This window comes from Callospermophilus lateralis, unplaced genomic scaffold (genome assembly GCF_048772815.1).
Source record: "Callospermophilus lateralis isolate mCalLat2 unplaced genomic scaffold, mCalLat2.hap1 Scaffold_79, whole genome shotgun sequence".
Lineage (NCBI taxonomy): Eukaryota > Metazoa > Chordata > Mammalia > Rodentia > Sciuridae > Callospermophilus > Callospermophilus lateralis.
Window position 1 is genome coordinate 2,851,441 of NW_027515935.1, and position 13,244 is coordinate 2,864,684.

The 13,244-nt window shown below is 32.4% G+C and overlaps 1 pseudogene; it reads left to right on the top strand.

The window, feature by feature from the left end:
* Positions 1-7,808, top strand: part of LOC143386826 (cadherin-12-like) — a 74,584-nt pseudogene extending 66,776 nt beyond the window's left edge.
* Positions 7,809-13,244: the final 5,436 nt, after the last annotated feature.

Consider the following 13,244-nt stretch of genomic DNA (forward strand, 5'->3'; position numbering starts at 1 on the left):
GAAATCCACATATGAGAAATCCAACATTGCCTAAATAGTAATAAGTTAAATATTTAATCTATATGGATCTATCTAGAAGGCCAATGTATTTCCACCATACAAAGGAATGTCTCTTAATGAGCCATGCATGTAAAAAGCTACCAGACAAATTGAAAGTTGTCCCTATCAAATATATCCTTTGGCTCCCATGCATATTTCTTGTACATACAAATAGGTAACTCTATAGTATCTGTTTTATTTTAATAACACTCAGTATAGCACTGGTTACTAATGTAGATATTGTAATCAGAATGATTCCCAGGCCATACCAAAATGGTTGACGCTCAGAAAATTGTACTAAACAATGAGAACTTCACCCTACTTGTATTAAATTCATGTATACAAAGTATAAAACATAATGGTTATAATATATTACTGCCACTATAATTTTAGTTATCCCCTCATATACCATGTTTACACTTACTTTCTACTACTATTCTCGCCAACATTGCTACTACTTCTGCTACTACTATTGCATGTGACACTATTATATCCACTACAAAAAACATTAAGAATACTGGATTTCAGATGCTTCTCAATGTATGATAGGATTATGTCTCCATAAACTCATCGTAAAGTTGAAAATATACTAAATTGAAATTGCATATCATATACATACCCTACTAAACATCAGGGATTAGCATATCCTATCTTAAATGTGTTTAGAACAGTTTGTTAATCTGCAGTTGGTCAAAATCATCTAACAGATTGTCTATATTAGAATAAAGTTTGGAATATATCATGCAATTTTTAAATATCATACTAAAAATGAAAAGGGTAACAATTTCATACTATGGGTATGCTTTCATACAACATATGGACTAAAAATATTTAACCATGAAGTTGGGAACTGTCTATATTAAGGTTTATGTGTTCTCTATTAAGTAATTGCAAATTATAGTTTTGCTTTTTGCCTTTTTGTTTGTTTTTGTTTTTTGCTTTGACATTTTTATCTCTTAATTTTTTTTTTGATTTTATAAATAAAGTGACCACTGGAGTTTAAACTTAAGGGGCACTCGACCACTAAGCCACATCCCCAACCTTATTTTATATTTTATTTAGATACAGGTTCTTAATGTGTTGTTTTGAGCCTTGCCTTTGCTGCGGCTGGCTTTGAACTTGTTATTCCCCTGTCTCAGCCTCCTGAGCCGCTGGGATTACAGGCATGTGCCACACTGCTCCTGGCTTCAAAATTTCTATATGCTAAAAAATAAGAATTAAAATGCCAATTTTTATAATATTGGGTAGTGAGAAGCTAAAGTTTTAATAAATTCTGTTTCTAGAACTAAGTACTTAAATTATAATGGGATGATAATGATGGTGATTATTGGTAGACGCCCAAGGATGTTTTGAGAAAACTGGGTTTGCTTTAAATAATTACAGAAAGAAATTGGAGTACCCATGTATTGTCACCAAAGAAAGTTGAGTGAGAATGACTGAAGAACAGCTGTACATGAAACAGCACCCCAAAGTTGAAGGATTTTATGAATAAAACAACCACATGTTTTATCATGAAAATGGTAACACTTCTGAGAACAGAAGTAGACAATATTTATAGTTTTCAGTTAGAGCAACTCATCTAAAATAGAGCTGTCCAAAACAAATCAGGTCATTATGTTCACACTACTTATAAATAAGCTAAAGGTATAGTAATTCAAATAGATTAATTTTATAAGTCATTGAAAAGTTTATGCAACAGTATAACATGTTCAGATATTCATTTTGGGAAGATCAGTCTTATGTAATATGGAAAAGACATGAGAGGGAGAAAAGATTAGTCCTGGCACCTTTGCATTATCGTGTGAGACTGGCTGTGAAGATGAAGACAAGAGGATGGAGAAAGAATTCATAGAGCCCAATGCAAGATGCCCTTGGTTTAATTCATGAATATAATGCAGACAAATCAGATTTCCAGATCATAAGATTGACGCTCATATCACTTACTCACTCTGAGTATCTGCTATGCCCCCCTAATTCATCTTTGTTGGAAGACCAAGATAATCATGATAATATGGACCAGACCCTCTGGTCTCAGGAGCAGTGTTTGCTTATAGACTGCACATATACCTGCTACAGAATTTAATGTCAATTATTGCTCTTCTTTACTGCAAGCTATATTTGTACACTTTTTAGGGTACAGAAAATGTTTTAAGTGGGGAAATGAGGTTTACTGTATCTTTTTTTTTTCTCACTATTGACAATGTACAATTTTCATGCAATCTATTTTCAAAAAATAATAAACTGAAAATAAATATTTTAAATATCCCAAAAGATTCTAGACACTGTGGTGCATTTCTGTAATTCCAATAGTTCAAGAGTATGAGACAGAAAGATCACAAGTTTGAGGTTCTGCAAACTAGCGAGACCCGTGTCAAAATAAAAACATAAAAGGCTGGGGAAGTAGCTGGGAGGTAGAACATTCCTTTGTTCAATCCTCAGTACTGCTACACAAATAAACCTATTAATTATTTTCACTCAGGTTACAACACTTAATCTTTGTTCCTTTTCCTCAGATTCATGTAGAAAAACATCAAGTGCTGAAGATTTTAGCATTGCTTCGACTAGTCTCCACTTTTCTATCCTTATTGTCCCCACAATCATTTGACACGTAAATTTAATTGGGAGTATCCTAGTAGACACCTGGCATTTTAAAGTTTTGTTTCTTAATTTTAAAGTGTTATGTCTGTAATAATAACAAAGTAATCTTACCAAAACAAACCCTGATCTTATCACATGTATACTTTGTTCATCAAGGTACTCCATTTTTCAGTAACTTCTGTTGGCTCCATTGAGTATCAACAAACAGTACAATGTAACATAATGGAAATGATAACATTTTTAACAGACTTATATTTTATTGAGTAATATATTTTTCTAATTTTTTAAATCTATTTTCAAGTGGGAATTATGAATGTTAATATATTGATAAATAATAAACTACATGTCAATTTATTTGTAAAAATAAAACATTTGGGGGGAGTTTATTGGAAATAATAATGAAGAGTTTTCAAATAAACTAAAATTTATGCTTTCATGAATAGAAACATATAAGAAAAGAGCAAATGAATGCAAAATAATATTTTCAATTGAAACATTAATTAAATTTATATGAAATGGAATTTTGGTGTCTTTTATTTCTACAAATATCACTACTATTAATTTTATTCAAGTTAAAATGATTTTCCTTTTTAATTACATTAAAGTGGTAATAGTTCATGATTTTCACAAATTGTTATGTATTTTTACATTTATAATTGGAATGTATTTTTCCATCTCTCTTTTTTTCTCTGATGTGCAAGAGTGAAAGCATTTAAATACCTACACATGCATACACACACACACACACACACACACACACACACACACACACTCATACCTGCAGTTGTCTGTTGGTATGTTAAGGATTAATTCCAGGACCCTAACACCCATAGAGTCCAAAGTTTTCAGAAATACAAATTTCTTATAAAGAATTTCATAATATTTACACATAATCTGTGCACAGCCTTCTGAAAAATTCAAATCATTTCTATGTTACTTATCATACCTAACACAATGTAAATGATACAAAAATAAACAGTCAATTTTACTCTTTATGTATAGCAATGGAAATTTTTTTCCATTGCTTGTTTTCTCAAATTTTCAATCCATGGCTATGGAATGTGTGAATATGGGGGGTCCGTATATAAACATGTTTATTTGTTTATGTATAAATGATCCATGTAAAACACAGGAAAAATCACAAGTTTAATCTGAAAGAGTCAATAGATTTTTTAAAAAATATTCTTTTTAGCTGCAGATGGACACAATACCTTTAATTAATTAATTAATTTTGTTTATGTGGTTCTGAAATAGAACCCAATGCCTCACATGCTAGGCAAGCAAGAACTCCACCACTGAGCTACAACCATAGCCTCCGTCAATAGATTTTTAATGAATTTTAAAGAATAGATTCTTATATAAGATATTCAACAGATTAATGCTTTAATTTTTTTGTTATGCTAATATGTGTGGAAATATTCTTTTCCTCAATGACATTTTCATATAAGAAAAGAAAAAAGAGTAACCCAACGACTTCTTTTCTCATAAAACCTTCTGTATTTTTTTCCAAATACGAAAGGTAATTCTTGTAGCAGACAAGATTAGTGTTTCCTCCTTCTTTAAGGATTATTTTTCTGGCAGCTTTCATGATGATATATGACATAACTAATATAAGGTTGCATTTTACCAATTCAAGAAGGTCTTCTTATACTTAGTGGATACCAACTTAAAGAATTGAAGTGAAACTCACAGTAACCATGTTATCTGAATGTCCTGTTTTGTAGACAACACAGCTGGAATTGAAACCAGAAGAAATGGATACAGCCGCAGACAATAAGAGTTGTATTTTCTCCCTGTTGTAATAGAAGACAGCAGCTACCCTGTCCAGAGCAGTACAAACACAATGACTATTCATGTTTGTAGGTGTGACTCTGACGGTACCATCCTGTCTTGTAATGTGGAAGCAATTTTTCTGCCTGTTGGATTGAGCACTGGCACTTTAATTGCAATCCTACTATGTATCGTTATACTTTTAGGTTAGTTTCAACATTGATCAAGTTCTCTCTCACACACTCCTATGTCTCTATCTCTGTCTGTCTCTCTCTCTTGAGCGGGCATGCTCTCCCTCTCAGTTTACCATGTAAATAGATTTTTGTTCAGTGAGCTGTCACTTCTTGTTATAATTTATCTATATTACAATATTTTATGAGATATATTTTTTATTTAATCCCTCATAAGTCACATAATTTAAAATATAAAACTGGATTTTCAAGTTTGTGGCCTTTGCAAAATGAGATTCTCTCTAAATATATCTATTTTTTTGGCAACAATTTCTCAATTCATTTTATATTCTAGTAATTACTAAAATTGAATAAAAGATCCTATAGTCTTCTAAGAAATGTACTAGGTGAACAAAAGGTCTCAAATTCTGAAAAGAGAAGAAAGAAAAGGGCAGTAAAGAAATAGAATATACAGGAATCCCCAAATTTTATTTTCTTCAGTTAAAACTGCCTTTCAGAAGCAATTCTTCTTCCAATTTTCCCACATCCCCTCACATCAAAATTTTAGCTATTCCTACTCTGAAGAAAACTGACTAAAATATCTAGGCACACAACAAAGGAAAAGGACTGAAGTAAAATGTGTTCACCATCTCTGTGATGGTGACTGTCAACCAATTTCAGGGCTTTGCCTCTCCCATCAACTGTTCAGCTTTTCTATTTCACTTTCTAATTTATTGCCATATTCACACTAGTACAGAGAGATTTAAATTTTAAAATCAAATTACAACAGATGCACTGCTGGGCACTGTGGGATAAGTTTGTATATGCATATTTTCCATTCAGGAAAAAATATTCTGAAAAAGATGAACACTTTCTAGTAACTATAGGATAGAAAGCAAAACTGTTAAACCACTTGTAGGAGGTAGAACATGGAGTAAGAAATTCGATGATACCTTGTGGGAACATGCCTTGAGTCAAATGTTCATGCTGTGTTGAATGATAAAGTTGTAGTCCAATTTACATGTGTATTATTAATTACATCTAAATAACTTTCATAAGCATAATGAAATATTATGTCCTTATAATTTATAATAAATAATTATTAGTATCTATTTGTGCTGTTGATATAAAACTTAAAAGAGCACATTCAAAAAAATTCTAACATCTGGAATTGAACATAATCAATTAGGTTTAAGTTCAAATCAAGTGTTCCTTTCTCATTCTGCTCATTTGTCTTGTGACTACTGGAATGCCAGAGTAATTCCATAGCAATTTAGCAGCTCTGCACTTTCCCTATGACTTAGGGAATCCCAAAACCTAGGAGACTTGTTTGATTGCCTAGGGAGAAATAACCGAGTTTCATCATGATGAAAGAACTCTATAGTTCTATGACAAGAGTCTTCCAAACTCTTCCAATAGAAGTAAAAAGGATTTTGCTCCCCTAATTATTTTTAATTGATTAAAATGAGAAGGCACATTGGGAGTGTATTGGTCTATTTGTATTGTTACCTTGAAACAGGGTAGCAAGTAACATGTCTGCTCATCATTACAAAGCCCTGAAATCTACCATGCACTCCTTCATTCTATGCTTCCTAATGCCTGCAAAATACCTGTGCTATTTTAGAGGCTGTGAATTCACTCGAACAGAGTAGTGAATATTGGCACTCTTCATCTTTCCATGGTGTCTGCTTAAATATCCACTATTCTTTGACTTCTGTAACCAATCACAGACTTCACTAGGTCTGCCATTTTCATTTCCTTTGTGAGTTGATGGGAAGCCCAAGAATTCAGTGTTACTTGATTTTCTTTTAGGTGGACTTCAGGGAAGTCTATAATAGTCTGCTTTACTGCCATGATGACTCCTAAACCAGTTTGCATTCAGGAATTCTCTATGAGGCTTTCAGTCTCTCACATACTCCCCAGGCAATCAAACAACAGTCTCTTAGGTTTGGGGATTCTCTAAGTCATAGGGAAAGTGCAGAGCTGCTAAACTTCTCTCAAAGTCTCAGTGTACAGAAGTCCTCCCTAGGTTCCATCCCTTCTTCCAATGCCCTGACTCTAATTTTGGAGAAAGTGAAATAATGTACTTTCATCATGATGTATTCTTCTCTTCTCTCTAGTTTTATGACAAGAGTCTTCCAGACTCTTCCATTGTAAATCAAAATGATTTTGCTCCCCTAATTATTTTTAATTGATTACCTCAAAAAATTATTTATTTCATTAAAAACACAAATTTCCAATTTCCAAATGAGAATACTACAATTTGGAGGAAATTAACCATGATAATTACATCTTGCAGATGATGATGATATTTAAGTTTTTTGTTTTTTTTTTTGGTATCAATTCTTACAACTCTGTATGGTTAGAACATCCCCACCCCCACCCACCCCGGCATTTTTGTCAAACTGAAATCTAAAATATGGAAATATAAGGACAAAAATGATATTTTGAATAACTGTTCTGTGGTTTCTTGTTATCATTTCCAAATAAAGTTGTTGACTTCAGACAATGAGAAAAACATAAACACATACGTGCTCCTATTGATTGTAGTGTTTTTAATCTAAGATTGGAAACAGCATGCCTTGATCAATTTTAACTTTCTTGGAATGATAAATGACTCATCTGCCTTCTTTTCCCCAATTGCAATTTGTCTCCTCTCAGCCATAGTTGTGCTGTACATCGCATTGCGCAGGCAGAGGAAGAAGGATACCTTGATGACCTCCAAAGAAGACATAAGAGACAACGTTATTCACTATGACGACGAAGGAGGTGGAGAGGAGGACACGCAGGCCTTCGTCATGGGGCGCTGAGAAACCCGACAGCAGTCGAAGAAAACAAAACCCGCAGGGATATCAAGCCAGACTCACTTTGCCTGCCCCGCCAGAGGCCCCCGGTGGAAGACAGCACGGACATCAGGGACTTCATCCATCAGAGGCTGCAGGAGCACGACCTGGACCCTGCTGCCCCGCCCTATGACTCGCTGGCCACCTTCGCCTAAGAGGGCGCAGGGTCGCTAGCCAGGTCGCTCAGCTCCATTGACTCGCTCGCCACTGATGCTGACCAGGACTACGACTACCCGGCGGACTGGGGAGCGGGCTTCAAGGTCCTTGCTGACATGTTCCGTGAAGAAGAGAGCTACAACCCCGACAAAGTCACTTAGGGAGAGGCGGAGGCTAGGTGCAGAGGAGGAGAGATTTTTTAACAGGAGCAACACAAGTAGACATCAACGCACGCGCACACACACAGGCTTTATAATGCAGGATTCTTTTGACGATCTGGTTTCTAGCAAGTGGCTGTATTTATCACACTGTAAGTTTTGGTTTATTCTGTTGTCACAAGATAAATCCTATAATACGTACTTGCTTTGTTTTGTTTTGTTATTTCAGAAACACGCTGAGACAAGCTCAGGCCTATTAAATACGATTTACTGACATGACAACCTACAACGAAGATAGCTATGTGGCATCACGGTGGAAGAGTGTTAGATTTTTCTTAATTCCACTAAAGTGCCTATTGAAACTCTTATCATTTAAAGTGGTGTACCCTACACTCTGCTGTGATGTGGTTGCAGGATTCAGTGATAAAGAGGAATAAACAAAGTCATCTTCAAGGAGCAACAGCACCCTGCTGACTCTTCTCATTCCTTTTGAGACAAAAAGGAAACTCTGATCTCCATCTTCTTATAATTCAAAGGTGTTTCTTTTTAAAACTGTATGCCAAGACATATTTGCTTTTCCTACCCTTTCAGAAAATTGAAATAAATATAATAATATCAAATTAAATATGTAACCCATGAATTTGAAAAGCAATGTTTGATCGTAACATTAGTTCATATTAAAGAATGTTAATTAATATATTAGTTTTTTTCCAAAAAAATAAAATTTTAAAAAAGAAATGGAAAAAAATCCTTCTTTATAAAGGGAGGCCTCAGGGCTAAAATTCCACATTAAAATAAATATTGGTTTTGTTTTATACTGTAGTGGTGTGTGGAAATTGGTTTTAAAAAGTCACCAAATCATTTAAACTCTCAGTTGTAGATAAAATACCAGCTTCTATTTCTATGAATATTTTCAAAGGGAACAACAACTATTAATTTAAATAGAGAAAGAGCAATTCATTACAGTTTCTTAGATTTTTATTACATTCTAGTGATTCTTTCTTGGCCAATGAAAAAAATACATATCAAATAACATAGGCTAGATGTACAATACATCTCTAAATATTTTTTATGTAATTGAACAAATAAGTCAGGGACTTCAGAATGTTGAATCCAATGACTAAATCTTAAAAGGGACACAAATGCAAAATCAGTCAGCTGATGCACTTACTAACATGTACTTTGTGAATGCTCTTCTATACTACAGCTCAGAGTTAACTCTTTGCTATCTCACAAACAACAATCCTCAGATTCATCATCCCTTACAACTTCCCTGTAAATAGATTTTTAATTTGATACAAGTTCCTAAGAAATATTGAATTTAATGAGCATATTAGTAAACTTCACTCATGTTAATTTCAACTGGATTGTATACTATTTAGAAATACACATAACAGATATTAACTAATTAAAGTTGTATATTTCTCAATATTAAACCTATAAATGTGTCTTCTGAAAGATAAACACTATGTATAATTAGAAAATTAAAGTTGTTGTAGTTCCATCTGAAATCTAAGATCAATATCTAACTATAGTTTTAAAATATCTATGAATATATTTAACATTTACAAGATCATAAAACCAAGAATTCACATATAGGAAAATCACCTGGAAATATGAATAACTGGTAAATTATACTCAGCCATATGCACACACAAATGCTTACTTTAAAATTATCTATTATTGATGCTATGGCAATGGGATCCTTCAAATCTGCATTTCCCATCTTTTTCCTCTTTCTACCAGTTGCATAGTTTCCTTTTCTCCTTCTGAGGAATGACTGACGAACTTGCTTTCCTCTACTGATCACCCAGTTTTTACTTCAGTCTCATTCCTGAGAACTACAATATTCATGTAGTATAATACTTTCTAATATAGTACACTTTGGGAAATATTTACATACTTTTTTAGGAAGCTTATAATATCATCATCTTTCCCAAGAGAAAAATTAAGATAATTTCTAGATTTGCCCACACAACATGATTCACTATGTAATGAAGAAAAACCTCCTGAAGAAGGTTAATGTGCAATATCATTCCCTTTTGAAATGATTATTATTGGCAGAAATTATTGCATTTGACATTTTGTAAAGGAATATCATTGGATCTACATTCAACAGAAGCCATGTGACGTGAAGAAAATTAGGAGGGGCAGATTATGTGAAACCATGTGACTAAAATACTAAGCAAAAGTATGAAACCTGTGGATCTTATTTTAATCATATTAATAAATTTTATTTTTAGGACATCTATCTCTTTTACATTTTCAACACTATTTGTGTGGTAGGGCTACTTTAACAAAATATCAAAGATTGAAATGCTTAACAAGAGGTGCTTTTCCTTACAGTTCTGGAGGGTTGGTTTCTTCTGAGGCATTTCTCTTTGCTTTAGGATAAATTCTTTGTTCTGTGTTTTTACATTGTCTTCACTCTGTGTTTATGTTTTTATTTACTTTTTTAAAAGAACCTGCTGAATATTAGATTTGGTCTTAGTCATGTAACCTTTTTGTTACCTTACTTATCTCTTCTAGGTCCCTAGCATTGAATGCAGTCGCAAAGACAAATTAGGAGATAGATTTCAGCATAGGGATTTGGCATATAACAATAATACAGATAATCACAGCAAACTTTTTTTCAACCAAAAAAGCATTTGATTTCTAATAGCCAACCACCCAATTATGTCAAAAGAAAGTGATGGAAATAATCTTCATTACAATGGGAAACTAGAAAAATCGATATGGGGAAAGAGATCTGTTAGTATTAACTAATTAGAAGCGTTACAGAATACTTTTTATGGTATGACAAAAAATAGATTTAATATATCAATATTTTTATTTTTAAATATTTTTTAGTTGTAGATGGACACAATACCTTTATTTTTAAATTATTTTTATGTGCTGCTGAATATAGAACTCAGTACCTCAATGTAGCAGGCAAGCACTCTCTCACTGAACCAGATACCCAGTCAATTTTTTTAAAAAATTTATATTAACAATCACAAAACTTCATTCAACTTTTAAGCAATATAAAACTATTAATAATTTATATTTATATGGGTAAATATTGACTATTAACTATAATTAAACTATAATTTTATTGTCTTGCATATGTATCTTTATAGAAATATATATGTACATATTATATATAAGTAAGTATGTTACTTATAAATTTTTAAATATACTACCTTTGATTTTATTCAAAGAATATTTATCAACATCCAGCAGTGAAACTTTGTGATTGATACACTAGAAATAATATAAAATTGCTTTTGTACCAAATTCTGTCTCTGGCTAGTAATGTCCAAGGAGGCAAGTTCCTTCTTCATCTCTCAATGTTCTAGTGGTCACTGTGGTAAACTTAATTTGTTGCACCCTAATGTTTTGTAAGCTTCCTCTGAAATTTATTGGCTATTAAATTCTAGCTATAATCACAAGTCCATTAAATCATTTGTGGATTACAAAATAATCTTGAAACTCATAGAGATCTTTAAGTCATAAATCACAGAAATCTTTGAAGTATGTTGTTGATTGATCATACATTAAAATTTTCCACTTCTATCACAGAAAGGAGTCATTTTTAAAATACAGATGCAGAAGTTCTTTAGGTGTGCATAGGAAGAGAGAGAAAATAGTATGAAAATAGCTACAGCCCAGATCTTGAGGCAAAGAGGAAAAATAAATCATCAAAAGCAAAGATTAAAAGATATTCACTATTCCCTATAGAAATCTTTGCAAAATTTTCAATAGCTATTGTATAAAACTGAGAATTACTAATAACAGGTGTAACTGCGTATGTATTATATGTGAGGTGGTCAAACTGTGACTAGAAATAAAAACGAGGTGATAAAAAAAATCAGTAAACAGTCTCAGTATCCTTCCAAAGAGTATGCCTGTACAATGGATCATTGTATAAATCACCCCCTGCGTGAAAATATCTATTTTTGCCTCCTCAACTACAGCAGCTTGTCCGGATATTCAGTTCTTGTTGTAATCGTTCCTTCCTCATTATTTTAAGTATGCTATCATATTTTGGCATACAACTCAGCTGAAGAGACAAATATGATTGCACTACTCTTTCATGTGTATGTGAAATGGTTTGTGTTGGATGATATTAAAATTTTTTTTCTTACCCTCGGATTTACAAAATTTCATACTAATGAGCCAAGGATGAGAATTTCCTAATTCTTAGGACTAGACATTTGAGGGCTTCTGTAAATATGCAGCCTCAGAACCTTCACTTCTGGCAGATTTTCTAGTATTCATTATTTTGTTGCTGTTTTGTTAGTTTGTTTGTTTGGTGGTCTGGATGTAATGGCTCATTGTCTTATACTTAATTTTGTATCTTTTAATATTTTATCCTATTTTTGTGATAATAATTTTCTTGGTAGTTCTCTTTTTTTCCTGCTTGCTCTGCTCTTATATTTAGATGAGTCATATTTAAATGAGTCTTCATTTTCTGTGATGATGTTAATTGTAGTTTCTTTTTAAAAACAGTTACACTTTTTTATTCTTTCATACATTATGAGCTTCAAATGAGTACAGGAAAAAGAACTATAGATTTAATTGTAATGTATTCCATTTCAAATTCAGATCTCATTTCAGTTTTCTGCCAAACATGATATGAACAAATTCTGAAACTTTTAAGTTTTCTGTTGAGAAGATAGAATCTCAAACAGCAGCAATATGAGTTCTGGAGTTTATAATTTCACACCAAACTTCCAGTCATTTACCCAAAACTCTTGACTGCTATTAGACAATATGCCACATTCTTTATTGTGTAAAAATACAAATACACTTATGTGCATATATGAATAATATAAAAATAGCATATCTAGATGATTCATAAATATTTGTTTCCTTAACATTATGTTATTTATCTTCATCACTCTGTCTAATTATGGCAGAGACATATAAACAGTCACAATTATTTAAAGACTTGGAAAACCTTAATAATTTGTCTCTGACATTTGTTATAAAACAGTGAGACTAAATCCTCATGGTTGGTTAATATATGTTACACTATATAAATAATACACTTATATATTAGCCATTGCATGTTAATAAGTCTAAATTTTATTATGAACCACCACGTTGTTCAAGTTTCTTGAAATTCTTAGTGCACATATTTTTATAACAGTCAGTCTGAATCTCTATTTTTTCCAAAGTTCTTAAATTCCTTAGGTATTTATGTTTAATCACAGTTTTTATTCTCTCACTTTAAAATTAATGTTATGGGATGTACTGATACCCAAACAACTTGTGCAAAGTTGAGAAATAAAAAATGAATAGGAAGTAAAGTTCTTTATTCATGGAGAGTTAAATAAATCTAATGTTAACTTCCATTCTTGGTATTTTCTCACTGGTTTTCCAACCACAACACTGTTATTTACTACTCTACAATGAAAAATAAAAACAACAGGAACTTCTTGGAATTATGGTTCATAATACAACATATTATTATACTTAATCAAGAAAATAACATCATTATTTCTGATATCCAATATCTTACCCAA